The 12,444-nt window shown below is 39.6% G+C and overlaps 1 pseudogene; it reads left to right on the top strand.

Moving 5' to 3' along the window:
- Positions 1-8,243: 8,243 nt before the first annotated feature.
- Positions 8,244-9,868, top strand: LOC102496565 (60S ribosomal protein L6 pseudogene; annotated as a pseudogene).
- Positions 9,869-12,444: the final 2,576 nt, after the last annotated feature.

The raw sequence follows: 12,444 nt of genomic DNA, 5'->3' as shown, positions 1-12,444 counted from the left end.
CAGAGGTGATGAGGAAAAAGAGGAAGTTATGACAGATGTATGAAATTTGTAGTAAATTAAAGAAAAAAGGAAAAATAGAAAAAATAATAAAACAAGTAATTAACTACCTCTTCAAATACATTGTGCAATGTGTAAATTGATAATGATATTTACTGTCTTTTTTTTTTTTTTTTTTTGCATCTGCCTAGAAAAGAAAAGCAGTCCAAAGAAAATTAGCATAGAGAAATGAACACTGAAAGAAGGAAAAAAATATTTGGGAAAAGCAAAAGGAAGACAAATGGCCTTAATGAATACCAGCGCTTAGCTAAGATTAGGAACCACAAATGCTAATGTTACCTATTTACACAGATTCTAGCACTGCTTATCTGTTTGCAGGGAAGAGAAATTAGCTTATGGTAGAAAATATGAAAGCGAATAAAGCACTAAATATTTATAGCCTGCAGAATAAAATTGAGGAGAAAGCTTATTTGTGGCATTTAAATATTTTATGCATTGCATTTAAAAAGATTTTCTGTACCACGGTCCTGACAAAAACAGATAAAATAAAATAGAAAGCATGCTGCTGCCTTCCATATGAGATATCCAGCCCAGACAATGCACCACAAGACTAACGTAGGTTTAAAGTTCCATTCATTCACTTCTTTTTTTTTTTCATTTATTCATCAAATGTGCATTGATTAATTCACAGGTGCCAAACCTGGCCATAGGTGTTGTGTTTAAGAACTTAATCATATCTGATTCTCAAATTGTGAGCTTAGGGGATACCATTGTCTCTGATCCCAAGAATGATTCATATACATCTACAATTGCAAATTGTGACAAGAGTAAAAGAAGGAACATACAAGATGTTTTGAGCCAGCATAATTGGGAGGCATAATTTTGATGAGTGTCCAGGATGATCACTCATGGGCATATTTACAATGAGACCTGAAGGCTGAGTACTGATTAACTAAGCACCACAAAAAGCTTTGTTCTTGTATAGAACTGAAATCAGTCGAGGATGGTTAGGGGAGAAAGTTACTGAGGAGGACGGCAGGGGTCAAGTCTGTATGCCTCTGCAGTTCTTATGGAAGATTTGAGAATTTATATGTGGTACTTAAAATACCAATACTGGTATGTAAAGTTGAAAAATACTATCAGAAAACTATACGTAGGGACAAGACAATACTATTTACAGATATTTTATTGCCACAGTTAAGGGAGCGAGACCTTGTAACGGAAACCACCAATAAGTAACTGCAGCTATTCCCATGTCAAGGGCAGGCTTTGAGACTGGAATCCAAATTCATGTAGTTTGCAAGCAGATTCCAGGAAGTACGCAGGGGAAGTAAAGGAAGTGAGTCAAACAAAGGATGAAAGCTGTCATTGGCTGGATAATGGTCCCCCAAAATATGCCTTGCTTATCCCCAGAACCTGTGAAATTTTTACCTTACATAACAAGTCTTTCCAGATGTGATTAAGCTAAGGCTATTGAGGTAGATAGATCATCCTGGACTATTGAGATAGACTCTAAATATTATTACAAGTGTCACAGGTGGGAGGTAGATGAAGGTTCGATTACCGAAGAGAGGAAGGCCGTGTGACCACACAAACAGACATTGGAATAATACACTTTGAAGAGAGAGAAAGTGGCCGTTAGAATCCTAAAATAGGTAAGAAATGTTATCCTCTAAGACATCCAGGGACAGTATGACCCTGGCCAATGCCTAGTCTTGGCCCAGCGAAACACATTTTAGACTTTGGACCTCAAGATCCATAAGATAATAAATTTGTTGTTTTAAGCCACTGTGATTGTTATAATTTGTTGCAGTAAAGCAATAGGAAACTAATACAGAAGCCAATAGAGAGGACAGATTAAAGAGCAGGTTATTCTGGGCACTACAGGGGCTCCTTGTTACCATGAAGACTGTGCCTCTAACTTGTCCTAGCCCAGAGGCAAGGAAGCTGAAATGCTTACCAACCAAACCCATTAATGATTTGAGGGCAGATTGCAGGGGATTAACTGCCTGGCACTCCTGGTCATCCTCTGGTGTGCTATTTGAAATGCGTCCGAAGTCAGAAAAAGCTTTGGGGCAGAAAATGACACAGGCCTGCAGTAAGAAACCATTGCGGTGTATGGAGATGCGAGGGACAAGGGTCTTGGCATGTCTGTGACAGTTCATCTCCCACAGCCTGATCCACTCATAAGTATGTTAACTTCTCTCTGTTATTTCCCTGATTTTTTCAAGGTAGTCAGTTTCCTTTAATAAAAAAGAGCCTCAAAACCGAGTACAGAGAAATGAACTACAGTCCCTAGTTTCTGCTGCTGTGGTTGGTTCCAAGGCCATGTCTGACATTTATTATGTCCTTCCTCTATTATTTATTCTAGATTCCCCTACTCTTAGCCAGACGTTCTGTGAATTTAAATTTTCTTTCCCAATGGGGTAACTAAGATCTCCACTTGCATGTGATTAAAACCTTACTGTGCCCTTGTCAGACTATAAGTGCCATGGTTGTCTATTCTTGGTTATTATCAGACAGGGCAACACTAAGGCGAAAACCTAATGAGTCCTCTTAGCTGTCCTATGTTCCTTCCTCCCTCATTATGTGGCAACAACCCTATCACCTATGATATTCAGAGAGTGCCCCAACCCTATAGGAACTTACTTCTCTGATTGATGATCTGTAGGCAGTTAGAACAGAGCAACATCTGTAGCTCCATGCCTCTTTCAGGATACCTCTAGCACCATAAAATCTACTGCATCATGAGACATTTTAGCAGCTGGGTCCATGTCGCCAACTGGCTGTAAAAATCCAACCCAGACTACTACCTCACTTCACTTGCAGTTTTAGAAGCTGACCCTGAGACTACAATGATTTCAATAAAAGTAGACCTTAGGATACATTTCCAGGAGTAAGTAAAACAGGTAAGAGGAGGGATTCAGTACAGGGTATGCTATTGGCTGGGCAGTTGCTGTCAGTAGAGAGGGTGTTTACTTCTGGTGGTCTATAGGAGGACATGCCTTAGCCACCTGTGCTTTTTAACTCAATAATGATAGTATGGTTTGATCAAGGTCAGGAATGGACACAGTATGTGAGTTGTGGAGTACCATCTGATCAATAGTACCACCAGGGAGCACCCAAAGGGCCAACAGTAGAGGCCAATGTCTTCTGGAGGGATCAGCTACGTCTTGGGAGGTTGATTACACTGGACACTTTGCACCATGGAGGGGATGATGCTTTGTCCTCACAATGATAAATACATTTTCTTGATACAGATTTGTCTTCCTTGCTTAATGCTCTTTTCTGCCTACAGCACCATCACTTTCGCACGTTCAGAATACACTATTCATGTCTTGGTACACTATTCCACATGGCCTGCAAGTAGAGATCATTGATGACTACTTAGGAAATATGATAATGGACTCATCATCAGCGATGTCACTGGTCTTACCATCTTCCCTGTCATGAAGAAACAGGTGGCTTGGTAAAATAATGGAATAAACTTAACTTGCCATTTTTGAGAAGCTGAGACAGGAGCAATTCTGAAATTTTGTAGACTTGTGATATAGCACGTAACGTAGGCCTTAAATGATTAGCTAACATAACATATGATGTCGTGTCTTCCACAGATAGAGTATATAGGTATGTTGAACAAAGAATGAAGGTGGGGGTAACCCCCCCTCACTGTTATCATCTGTTCTGCTAGAAATTTTGTTTCTTTTTTTTTTTTTTTTTCATTGACTCTCTCCCTGGACCAAATGTCATGGCTAATTTCCCAGTTGTATTTCCTGTTGATTTGGTTACCTGGCAATTGGGCACTGTTTCAAGAAAAAAGGATAAAGTATGTATCTCTTAAAATAGTTGGTTTTGACCGTGGTCTCTCACCTACTGAGCTCAGTGACTTCAAAAAACAATCTTCAAATGAAAGTAAAAGAGACCATTCCATAGGCTGGTCAGTGACAGCATCCTTTTGATGTAAATAAATGGCACTTTGTGGTTGGAATCCTTTCTTTCTTTCTCTCCTCTCCTCTCTCTCTCACTAACTGAAATGTGTATATAGTACTGCAAGGGCCATGAGGAGGTATTTTTTCAATGAATTGCCAGGTGAACATATTTAATATATTTCTTTTGTTTCCACCTGACCAAATTGAGAGCTTTTGTAGAGGTAGCTAAGACAACAATCAGAATGTGGTGTCATCAACATTTTACAAATCATTGTTTTCTCCATTATTTTCCTATAATGTGGCTCTGGCTTTCTCTCTCAAAGTACAGTACGTGTTTAAGTTGTGTTGACAGGTGCACACTGAGCCTTATGTATGATTAGCACTGCCTTAGAGGAGGGCGACTAGCGAGGGAATCTAAAGAATAAACAGGGCATCTGGTCTATGTGCAATCCTTTTCCTGGGTATTGTCCTTTTAGAAAACTGCTGCAAAATTATACCACTCAATAGTAGCACAGTGATAGAGGAAGAATTGTTTGCATGTGCTACCAGCACAGAATGTTGGAGCTGTAACATGTCATATAATTGATTCATGCAGCCCCGGGTGCTTTCTAACATCATCACACACATATTGGGTCTTCGGAAAAGTCATGACATATTTTTTCATATTTTTCCTATGCAAAAACGCATCATGACTCTTCTGATGACCCAATATATTATACACATACACACACATACACACCTACATTTACTTGTGATCAGCAATCAAGTAAATGAACAATATTGACAAATTCTTTTGTTCTCTTTGTTGTGCTGGTTTTCTTCCTGTGCCCTCATGTTTTGATTTGTGTCTATTATATCCTAAATAAGCTGTCACAGCTATTGATCAGTTCCTTCTAACAGCTTTTCCTTTCTGCAAGACTAGACCATTATGGATACTTGGTTTCTCACAGACGTCTGGAATTCCATCCAAGGCTCCTGTCTGAGTGATGAACAACTTTTATTTCAACTCGTTGAAACACAACTCTGGAAAGTGATTCATTTTGGGAAAGACATCTCAGTGATCATTCAATGCTTGGATGTTTTATCTTGAGTAACTTAAAATACAAGAAGTAGACTTACAGGCAAAAATTGCAAGTTTTTATTAATGGAGGTACCCAGGAATGGTCAAAAGCATGAGATTATCTAACATTCATTGAGCATTGCTACTTCCTTGATTGGGAGGTTAAGCAAGGTTTTAGAAGACTGTCTTTCCTGGGATGTAGGTAGGTTTAGGTTTGTTTTTCTGTGAGATAGCTCTGGATGAAATGGGTCAGGCTTTTTCATTTTTCTAAATTCCCAGCATGTGGTTAACATGTAATTATGTTCAATAATAAGGGTTAAACATGACAGAACGCCTGCATTTATATCCACTCACACTTGAAACCACAGTAAGATGACATTAAAGGAATTTTAGAAGGTTACAAGCTACAATGAGAGATCAAACAGGAGACAAGGCATAGCAAATGAGGTTTAAAACAGTAAAAATAGATGGATAAGTGGTAATTAACTTCGTTGACCCAAAAGAAAAAAAAATTGTAATTGTAAGTGAAATTGGCTATGGAGAAACTTTCAGCCCTAACCACTGACTTTCAGAAAGGGGACCGGGGACCAGAGAGGGGGCTGGAAATTGAGCTCTGTAAAAATTCTTTTTTTTTTTTTTTTAAAAAAAAACAGTTTGTTTGTTTGTTTGTTTGTTTTTTGGAGAGATTTTCACTATAGGGCGTATGCACTTGCCAGACAGAGACATAGAGACAGAAAGCGAGAAATCACCCCGCAGGGGGGATGGTCATGCTGCAGTCCCGTCTCCTCCATTCTCCTCTCGGGATCTTGGGCATGCATGCACATGAGCCCGACATGAGTTTTAAGCCACCGGGTCCGAGACGCGAACCGCGGTCGACTATGTGGGAGTCCAGTGACATAGACATTACGCTAACTGCTGGTTCCCCCCCAAAATAGTTTTTGCTATAGGGTGTTTGCACTTGCCTGAGAGAGACAGAGAGAGGGAAATTGAGAAATCATTCCCCTGGAGGTATGGCCACACTGTAATCTGTTTTCCCCATTCTCCTCTTGAAATGTTGGGCATACATGCATACACGTCTGCCATGATTTTCAAGCTCCCAGATCTGGGATTCAGACCAAGGTTGGCCATGTTGCGAGCTTAGCACCTTAACCACCATGCCACATGCTGGCCCCTCAAGCTCTATAAAAACTCTTAAACAGTGACATTGGATGTGGTTGTGTGGGACGAATCTACCCGAGTACTGCAGGGTAACACACCATAGTGCCGTGGGCAACAGCTCTGGGCTTAGGACCCTTCCCGGCTTTGCCCTATGTACCTCTTCATCTGACTCTTCGTATAAAAGGGGAAAAATAAATGCATGTGTTTAAGCCTCCCGAAAAACAGGGTTAGAAATGGGTGTTTCACACGAGGCAATGTCAGAGAATGTCAGGCAGTGGCAACAGCAAGAACCTCCAAAAAAGGGGATGGTGATAGTGGGGAGTGGAGCTGGAAAGCAGGACCATTTGAAGGTCTATCTAAACGGGATTCAAGAGGTGAACCCCTGAGTGGTGCTGCAGTGGGAACCTAAATGGACTTGCATGAGATGCATCTTGGGTTCATGTCTGAAGACCTGGCAGTACATGCCAAGTATGTGTGTGTGCCCATGACCCGGGCAGGCTGAGACAGGGTGGATTGTGGCATGAGACCCTGTGGGGTTGCCTCTCTCTTTTGTTCTCTCTCTCTCTCATCTCCATTTCTTGCCAGAAATATATTGATAAACATTTTTAAAAAGGAGTTCAAGCAGCTGACTCCTCATATAGACGACAGTTGTCACTCTAAAACCCTGGGTGAATGCACCTATCTGAGGAAGAGTGCATTTGGAGACAGAAGTCCGTGTTCTGAGGCAGATGTCAGGGTGACTGGGGAATGTATCTCTCACTGCCGGGAGTGATCACTCCACTGGGGAAGGCACGTAGAATTTCGGACTCTGCACCATTCTGCTGCTTTATGAACACTAATTTAAAGGAATGTCATGAATAAGACTAGTGACTTGAGGTGAGAATAACATTGATTTTTGGTTTTATTTTATTCAGTGGAAACTCCCAAATCAAAATACTTTAACTTGGACATTTTGACCGGTGATGCCCATCAGCCTCATAATATGTGATGGAATTTGTGAACGTATGTCAAAATGCAAAGGGTTATTATTGTTGTTCTACAGAGCTGCTAGGTCCTACTCACTAAAATCTTGCCAGATAACTGTGACCATCCTCAATCTTCAGAAATTCCTTGAGATTGTTGGGGACAGAGCATATGTATGATGTAAATGCATTTATATGGTTTGTTTTAGCTATAGTCTTCCCCATTTACTTCTTTACCCTGGGGGAGACTTATTTTTGAACCAGGTATCACATCCCTTTGGCCACTTGTGACATTATTAGCCATCGTAATGAGATCTTCTCAGGCAGACTGATGGCTTCTCACCTCAAGCACTCTCTGTGTCTCTTGGCATTTTCTGAAGCCCTGGGAGTTCACCTAGCCCCAAAATAGGGTGACCTGGAAGTGTAGGGAGTTAATTCCTGTTGGGCAACCTTAACCAATGATGAAAGATTAATGATAGATAAATGTCTCTTGATTGCCCATCCATCAGAAAAGCCAATGCAGAGACATGCTCTATACAGCTTCCTCAGATCTCAGCAGGGATTGAAACTCGGCTACCCTAAGTGGGGGTGAACCCTTAGCTTTAGTGATACATCCTTAATTATCTGTCTTTCCTACCCATCTCACTCTTCACAGCTCACTTCTGCTTCCTGAGATCCCTTCCCGTACGAGTTACTTCCACCAAAATTGTTCTCTCAGGTCCTGCTTGGGGCAAAAACCAAACTTAAACACCTGCCATTGAAACATTAGCGATGACTGTGTCTGCCACCTTTGTCCCGGTCCACTGCAGGAAAAAAGGGAAAACTGGTGATTAGAATTCAATAAATATGTGTGTTTCAATTTTTCTTGGACTTGGCTGCTTTAGGACTGGTATAAAGAACATAATTGCTAGCATCTATGGAAGATAAAACTTTTCTTATTTTTGGCTATCGATTTATAATAAAACAGGTATTTCAGAAGCTAGCATTTTGCATTAATTTAAATGCTGGTGATTATAATAAATCACAAAGTGGGCCTACATGGTTACAGATGTAGTCACTCCCACAGAGGCGTCTACAATGCTTGAAGATTTTAGAATGAAAAACCTATCATCCCCTTCTCTGCTCTCTGCAGAAACGATGGCAGCTGGGCTCGAAAAGTTTGCTGATGTGCGCAGAGTGTCAGCCCAAGGAGCCAGAGGAACTAAGAAAGGGACTGTGCCAAACATCAGCTTCCAGCATTTTCCTTTTCTGGGTCTGATCCTGGCCTTGCTGTCTGGAACACCTTTCATTCCCCCCTTTCCCCAATGTACAGATTGGCAAGCACCTAACTAGAAAATATTTCAAATTTATGGCTCTATTTTTTCTGGATCTGATCTCCTCCTGCCCAGGAGAGACCATTTATCATCCCAACCAGCTTTACATTACTCTAGTCACTCTCACACACAGAGTGAAGAGTACAGGGACACTGAGTAAGGTGAAAGGAGAAGAGCTTTTTCAATGATATTTGCTTACATAAAACTTTAAAATTTGCAATTTGAAAATGTTTTAATTATTTATGGTCTAGGTAATACAAATAGCACAAAGTACTTCTTTCAAAGGCAATGACTAATACCAGTTGTTTTGTGTTATACCAGAGATTCTGCATGTGTATACACACACACACACAACATTGTATATCATTATATACCTATCTGTAATATATAACAAGTAATACATTCAATAACATCTCATTTCTAACTGGTGATAATATCATACTGTACATACTATTCTGGTTGCTCTGCACCTTGTGTTTTTACTTAGAGATTTTTCTCATGATACAAATACATAATTGAAACAGTTTTTAATATCCACATAGCATCCATCTTAGGAATACACCATCAGTTATTTAACCAACCTTCAGGATAGGTGTTTAGGTCTTTCCCACTATACAAGATGGCTGGTGAAAAGTTGCGAAGCAGGGTACTAAGGAGAAGAAACTTGAAACCAAGAAGGTGGATGCCAGTGCCAAGTTTAAAAAGGGTGACCCCTCCCAAGGCTAAAAAGCCCAAGAAGGGGAAGCCCCATTGTAGCTGAAACCTGGTCCTCTTCCGGGGCATTCCAGTCTGCCATGTACTCCAGGAAGGCCATGTACAAGAGGAAATACTCGGCCACTAAATCCAGGATTGAAAAGAAAAAGAAGGTTCTTGCTACTGTCACAAAACCAGTTGGTGGAGACAAGAATGGTGATACCCAGGTGGTTAAACTACACAAAATACCTAGGTATTATCCTACTGAAGATGTGCCTCGAAAGCTGTTGAGCCATGGCAAAAAACCCTTCAGTAGCCTGTGAGAAAGCTGTGAGCTAGCATCACTTCTGGGACCATTCTGATTATCCTCACTGGATGCCACAGAGGCAAGAGAGTGGTTTCCCTGCAGCAACTGAGCAGTGGCTTGCTACACTTCCACTGAGTAGAACATGCCAGAAATCTGTCATTGCCACCTGCACAAAAATTGATATCAGCAAAGTAAAAATCCCAAAGCGCCTTGCTGATGCCTACTCCAAGACAAAGAAACTGCAGAAGCCCAGGCACCAGGAACGTGAGATCTTTGACACAGAGAAGGTGAAATAGAAGATTTCAGAGCAGTGCATGGTTAATCAGAATGCTGTGGACTCGCAGATTTTACCAAAAATCAAAATCAAAGCTGTTCCTCAACTCCAGGGCTACCTACGGTGCGTGTTTGCCCTCACAAATAGAGTTTATCCTCACAAATTGGTGTTCTAAATTTTTTGCCAAGAACCTAATTAAATAATTGATTATTTATCTATATCCATATATAAAGGATAGGTGTTTAGTATAGATCTTTGCATTTCTTTTCAATTTTTTGCTAATAAACACAATGTTGCAATAAATGTATTTATACTTATCCCATTTTTCCATGTGTTATAAATTCAGTAGACTAAATTTTTAGTAGAATTGCTGAAATAAAGATCCTGAACATGTATCATTTTGACAAGAATTGTGAAATTTTTATCCTTTAATTTTTCACTCTTACAAGTTTTGCTTAACTTTCAGTAACAGATTTTTTAAATTCTTATATATAAGGAGATTAGTCCTATTTTGACAGAAGTTGTAATTTTTTTCCTGTTTGCCATTTGTTTTTGATTTTTTGGGGGAATTTGCAGAAAATTTTAATTTTTATAAAGTTAAAGTTATCCTTTCTTTTAACCTTCTGAGATTTGCAATGCACTACGAAGGGCTTCCCTTCAGATTTTTCTTTTTCATTTTGTGCCTTTTTTTATTAATTTATTTTTCTTTTTTTAACATTAATATGCTATACATCATTACAGTATACAAAATGAATTTTTCATCCAAAATACACTGTTTGTTGGCTCAATCAAGCACATCAACATACGTTTTATCAACAATTTTTCATTTTTTATGTCTTGTATATTTCGCTTTTTTTTTCTTTTTTTGCCATCCTCGATTCCCTATCCCTAACCCTCTGCCCTATCCAACCCTCCTCCCATTGTCTCTGGTATCCATGATTGCTTTCTATGCCTATCCTTTTTTTTTTTTCTTCTGAAAATTTTTTTTTTTTATTAATTTACATTCATTCCCTGAGCATCATCACAACATTCTAAATGTGGTTTCCCATCTAGAATATACTATATAGTGGCTTAATAATGCATGTTATCATCCATAATATTCCATTTCTACTTTCATATATATGTTTTTTTACCCCATGTCTAGCCCTCTGCCCTATTCCACTCTCTTATTACACTATCTCTGCTGTCTACAGTTGTCTTCAATCCCTTTTCCCCCAACATTTCGTTGGTCACACAATATCATAAGTAATCTAACTACTTTCAATAGCAAGATCAGCCGATGGTTTCAAGAAAAGCAGTTTTGAACTGGTAAGGATATTTCTTTGAAACTTAAAGCCTAGAAACAGGTTAGTATTCTGTTCAAATAGTCGGAACATGAATCTATTGATAGCTGAAGACAGGACAAAAGTCCTTAAAACCAGACAACAAAGCTTAGAAGAAAAGCAGCAATATTTTAGTCAAGTCGTAGAATACTGTTTCATCAGTTCAGTCTCATGTACTTAATCTTTCTTCTGTATCTGTTGAGGTTCGATGTTCCAGATTGAAATCTGGGATGTAATACTCAACTCCAGCTTTTGGCCCTACAATTAAGTTGCCCATTTTCTTAGTTTCTGAACTCTTATTTCTGTGTGTCTGCATTTAATTTTACTGACATAGCACTCCCTTAAGAACTTCTTGGAGATCCGGTCTGGTGCTGGTAAATTCTTTCAGGTTTTGTTTATCTGGGAAAGTTCGTGTCTTTTCTTCCCAAATGAACGATAACCTTGCTGGGTACAGAATTCTCGGTTGAAATTGCTTTTCCCTTAATACTTTGAATACATTTTCCCATTCTCTCCTCGCTCTCATTGTTTCCGATGAGAGGTCTGCCGTTAGTCTGATGGGATACCCTTTGTAGGTAACTTGCCTTTTTTCTCTTGCCAGTCTTAGTATCTTGTCTTTGTCTGTGGTTTTGGTCAATCTGGCTATAATGTGTCTTGGAGAAGATCTTCTTGGGTTGATTCTATTTGGGGTCCTCTGTATTTCTTGGGACTGAATCTTTGAGTGCCTCTCCAGGTTTGGAAAATTTTCTTGTAAGATTTCATGGAATAGATTATCAATGCCCTTATGAGTCTCTTCACCTTCTGGGATGCCTATTCTCCAGATATTTGGACATTTAATTGTATCTGGTACTTCTCGCATATTATTCTCAAATTTTTGGGCCATTTTCTCAGTCTTCATGGTGGATTTTTTTAGACCAGCCATTTTCTCTTCTACATTAGAGTTTCTATTTTCTGTATGGTCTAGTCTGCTTTTAATACTTTCAAGGGAGATTTTGACTTCTTGTATTAAAGCCTTCATCTCTAACAGTCCCATCTGATTCTTTTGTGAAGTATGAAATTCCTCTTTAGATCTTGCATGAGTTTCCTCACCTCCTGGAACTCTTCAACTCCTTTCTCCTTCCTCTTCAGCAGTTCCTTGTCTCTCTTCTCTTCCATCTCTGTTAGCTTTGCCATTATGAATGTTCTGAATTCTTTATCAGACATTTCCATGATTTCTATTGAACTGTGTGTGGATGAAGAGGAGCTATCCGTTTCCCTTGTGGGAGAGGGATTTTCATGCTTCCCCATATTTCTTGTGGTCCTGCAGTGATTTCTAGTCATCTGGTGGGTGGTCAGTTTTTTCCCAAACTTGGAAGTTCAATCATGCGAGTTTTGTATGCTGAAGGTCCAGTTATCAGTGGGACATCTTCCTTTCTCCCCAAATGGCTAGATC

The sequence above is a fragment of the Tupaia chinensis genome, unplaced genomic scaffold, assembly GCF_000334495.1.
Source record: "Tupaia chinensis unplaced genomic scaffold, TupChi_1.0 Scaffold000362_1, whole genome shotgun sequence".
NCBI lineage: Eukaryota > Metazoa > Chordata > Mammalia > Scandentia > Tupaiidae > Tupaia > Tupaia belangeri.
The sequence above is the reverse complement of the archived record's forward strand: the minus strand, read 5'-3'. Positions and strand labels throughout refer to the sequence as shown.